Source organism: Bombus fervidus, unplaced genomic scaffold (genome assembly GCF_041682495.2).
Source record: "Bombus fervidus isolate BK054 unplaced genomic scaffold, iyBomFerv1 scaffold0028, whole genome shotgun sequence".
In the NCBI taxonomy this organism is placed as follows: domain Eukaryota; kingdom Metazoa; phylum Arthropoda; class Insecta; order Hymenoptera; family Apidae; genus Bombus; species Bombus fervidus.
The window spans coordinates 87,501-92,500 of record NW_027212591.1 but is presented as its reverse complement, the minus strand read 5'-3'; positions in this window follow the sequence as shown (position 1 = coordinate 92,500).

Genomic DNA, 5,000 nt, shown 5'->3' with positions numbered 1-5,000 from the left:
CGATATTCTTAAGGTACGTACGTACGTACGTACGAACGACGACGATATTCGTACGGCGAGACGCGCGCTCGCTCCTCTTTTACTTTTCGTTCTCTCGTTTTTTCCTTCTTTCACCATCGACCAAACCGCTCTCGATCGATCCAAGAAACGAGACGAAAGTAACGAAAAATTAACGTAACGAAAATATACCGTGGACGTACGAAGTAACGGTCGCGATCGTTGCTCGCTCGCTGCGCTCGCTCGAACTTATACTAGCCCAACCCAAAACCGATCCCGCCAGTTTCTCCGATTTTAAGAGAAATCGAGGAACGAACGCGAAAAAGGGATTGGTTTTGGGTTGGGCTAGTTTTTTTTTCGAGCGAGCGCAGCGAGCGAGCAACGCTCGAGAGCCCGTCTGACTTTGAAAAATTTTCGTACCGAACGGTTATTTCCAGTTATTTCGCTTAAAAGCGTTGTGATGCGTATATATTTTTACATAAATGGGAATATCATGTATTCCTACGTCGGGATTAAGCGTTTATTTCGTCCCGAGAACTTTAAAAAAAATTTTTAAATCGAACCGTTTTTTCGAATTTTTTCGCTTAAAAGCGTTACAAGGTGCTAATATTTGTGCATAAATCGCTTTAAAATGACGTTTTACATCGGGATTAAGGGTTTATTTCGTCCCCGAAAGGTGCCGTAAAAAATTTACGATCGCGCCCGAGACGTTGGAACTTAGTCTCATTCTCGAGCGGTACGTTGGGACTTAGAAAAATTTTCGACCGAAAAGTTATTTCGAGTTATCTCGCTTAAAAGCGTTGTAAGGTGTGAATATTTTTATAGAAATCGTTATGGTTCGACGAATTCTAGTCGAACGTAACGATTTCGTTTTATTTTTTTAAAAAATTGCCCCTTCCGGACCGACATGACCGGGCGGTTGGCACTTCGTCGATCCCCCGGCCGGTACGTAGGGACTTAGAAAAATTCCGGTCCAAAAAGTTATTTCGAGTTATTTCGCTAAAAAGCGTTACGAGGTATGAATATTTTTATATAAATGGGAATATTATGTATTTCTACGTCGGGATTAAGCGTTTATTTCGTCCCGAGAACGTTAAAAAAAAATTTTTAATCGAACCGTTTTTTCGAATTTTTTCGCTTAAAAGCGTTATAAGGTGCGAATATTCTTGCATAAATCGCTTTAGAATGACGTTTTACATCGGGATTAAGGGTTTATTTCGTCCCCGCAAGGTGCCGTAAAAAATTTACGATCGCGCCCGAGACGTTGGAACTTAGTCTCATTCTCGAGCGGTACGTAGGGACTTGGAAAAATTCCGGTCCAAAAAGTTATTTCGAGTTATTTCGCTTAAAAGCGTTATAAGGTATGAATATTTTTATAGAAATCGTTACGGTTCGACGAATTCTAGTCGAACGTAACGATTTCGTTTTATTTTTTTTAAAAATTGCCCCCTCCGGACCGACATGACCGGGAGGTTGGCACTTCGTCGATCCCCCGGCCGGGACGTAGGGACTTAAGAAAAATTCCGGTCCAAAAAGTTATTTCGAGTTATCTCGCTTAAAAGCGTTATGATGCGTATATATTTTTACATAAATAGCAATATTATGTATTTCTACGTCGGGATTAAGCGTTTATTTCGTCCCGAGAACTTAAAAAAAAATTTTTAATCGAACCGTTTTTTCGAATTTTTCGCTTAAAAGCGTTACAAGGTGCTAATATTTGTGCATAAATCGCTTTAAATGACGTTTTACATCGGGATTAAGCGTTTATCTCGTCGCTGGAAAGTTATATAAAAAAAGTACGAACTCGTCCGGGACGTTGGAACTTAGTCTCATTCTCGAGCGGTACGTAGGGACTTAGAAAAATTTCGGACCGAAACGTTATTTCGAGTTATTTCGCTTAAAAGCGTTACGAGGTATGAATATTTTTATAGAAATCGTTACGGTTCGACGAATTCTAGTCGAACGTAACGATTTCGTTTTATTTTTTTTAAAAATTGCCCCCTCCGGACCGACATACCGGGCGGTTGGCACTTCGTCGATCCCCCGGCCGGTACGTAGGGACTTAGAAAAATTCCGGTCCAAAAAGTTATTTCGAGTTATCTCGCTTAAAAGCGTTATGATGCGTATATATTTTTACATAAATAGCAATATTATGTATTTCTACGTCGGGATTAAGCGTTTATTTCGTCCCGAGAACTTTAAAAAAAAAATTTTTAATCGAACCGTTTTTTCGAATTTTTTCGCTTAAAAGCGTTACAAGGTGCTAATATTTGTGCATAAATCGCTTTAAAATGACGTTTTACATCGGGATTAAGCGTTTATCTCGTCGCTGGAAAGTTATATAAAAAAAGTACGAACTCGTCCGGGACGTTGGAACTTAGTCTCATTCTCGAGCGGTACGTAGGGACTTAGAAAAATTTCGGACCGAAACGTTATTTCGAGTTATTTCGCTTAAAAGCGTTACGAGGTATGAATATTTTTATAGAAATCGTTACGGTTCGACGAATTCTAGTCGAACGTAACGATTTCGTTTTATTTTTTTTAAAAATTGCCCCCTCCGGACCGACATGACCGGGCGGTTGGCACTTCGTCGATCCCCCGGCCGGTACGTAGGGACTTAGAAAAATTCCGGTCCAAAAAGTTATTTCGAGTTATCTCGCTTAAAAGCGTTATGATGCGTATATATTTTTACATAAATAGCAATATTATGTATTTCTACGTCGGGATTAAGCGTTTATTTCGTCCCGAGAACTTTAAAAAAAAATTTTTAATCGAACCGTTTTTTCGAATTTTTTCGCTTAAAAGCGTTATAAGGTGCGAATATTCTTGCATAAATCGCTTTAAAATGACGTTTTACGTCGGGATTAAGCGTTTATTTCGTCGCTGGAAAGTTATATAAAAAAAGTACGAACTCGTCCGGGACGTTGGAACTTAGTCTCATTCTGGACCGGTACGTTGGGACTTAGAAAAATTTTCGACCGAAAAGTTTTTTCGAGTTATTTCGTTAAAAAGCGTTATGAGGTATGAATATTTTTATATAAATCGCTATATTATTATATTTTACGTCGGGATTAAACGTTTATTTGGTCCTGAAAACGTTAAAAAAAAATAGTGGACCGACGCGACTCGGCCCGTCGGACTTTGTCATACTCTCCACCGGTACGTAGGGACTTAGAAAAATTTTCGACCGAAAAGTTTTTTCGAGTTATTTCGCTTAAAAGTGTTATAAGGTATGAATATTTTTATATAAATCGCTATATTATTATATTTTACGTCGGGATTAAACGTTTATTTCGTCCCGAAAACGTTAAAAAAAAATTTTTAATCGAACCGTTTTTTCGAATTTTTTCGCTTAAAAGCGTTATAAGGTGCGAATATTCTTGCATAAATCGCTTTAAAATGACGTTTTACGTCGGTATTAAGCGTTTATTTCGTCGCTGAAAAGTTATATAAAAAAAGTATGATCGCGCCCGGGACGTTGGAACTTAGTCTCATTCTGGACCGGTACGTAGGGACTTAGAAAAATTTTCGACCGAAAAGTTTTTTCGAGTTATTTCGCTTAAAAGTGTTATAAGGTATGAATATTTTTATATAAATCGCTATATTATTGTATTTTACGTCGGGATTAAACGTTTATTTGGTCCCGAAAACGTTAAAAAAAAATAGTGGACCGACGCGACTCGGCCCGTCGGACTTGGTCATACTCTCCACCGGTACGTAGGGACTTAGAAAAATTTTCGACCGAAAAGTTTTTTCGAGTTATTTCGTTAAAAAGCGTTATGAGGTATTAATATTTTTATATAAATCGTTGTATTATTATATTTTACGTCGGGATTAAACGTTTATTTGGTCCTGAAAACGTTAAAAAAAAATTTTTTATTCGAAAGGTTTTTTCGAGTTATTTCGTTAAAAAGCGTTATAAGGTACGAATATTCTTGCATAAATCGCTTTAAAATGACTTTTTACGTCGGGATTAAGCGTTTATTTCGTCGCTGGAAAGTTATATAAAAAAAGTGCGAACTCGTCCGGGACGTTGGAACTTAGTCTCATTCTGGACCGGTACGTTGGGACTTAGAAAAATTTCGGACCGAAAAGTTTTTTCGAGTTATTTCGCTTAAAAGTGTTATAAGGTACGAATATTTTTATATAAATCGCTATATTATTATATTTTACGTCGGGATTAAACGTTTATTTGGTCCCGAAAACGTTAAAAAAAAATTTTTTATTCGAAAGGTTTTTTCGAGTTATTTCGCTTAAAAGCGTTATAAGGTGCGAATATTCTTGCATAAATCGCTTTAAAATGACGTTTTACATCGGGATTAAGCATTTATTTCGTCGCTGAAAAGTTATATAAAAAAAGTATGATCGCGCCCGGGACGTTGGAACTTAGTCGCATTCTCGAGCGGTACGTAGGGACTTAGAAAAATTTCGGACCGAAAAGTTTTTTCGAGTTATTTCGTTAAAAAGCGTTATGAGGTATGAATATTTTTATATAAATCGCTATATTATTGTATTTTACGTCGGGATTAAACGTTTATTTCGTCCGTGGAAGGTTAAAAAAAAACGGACGGATACGACCGGGCCTTTGGAACTTTGTCTCATTCTGGACCGGTACGTTGGGACTTAGAAAAATTTCGGCCGGCGGAAAAGTCCGAAATACTTATTTCGAGTTATTTCGTTAAAAAGCGTTATAAGGTATAAATATTTTTGCGGAAACGGTTATATCTCTATTAAATACAACTGGATTAAACGTTTTTTCGAATTTTTTAAAAAATTTGTGTTCGACGAACTGACACGACTGCGATATTTGTTTAATTATTTCGTTAATTAACGTTGCAAGGTATATATTTTTTTGCATATTTCTCGTTGTTTCAACGTGTTCTAATCGATTAAGAACGTGGTTTTTGTCCGTATTCGTTAAAAGAGGTGGTTTACTGATGCGATTTTGAAAAAAAAAAAAAATTAAATTTTTCGATAAAAACTCGTTTAAAATATTAAAATAA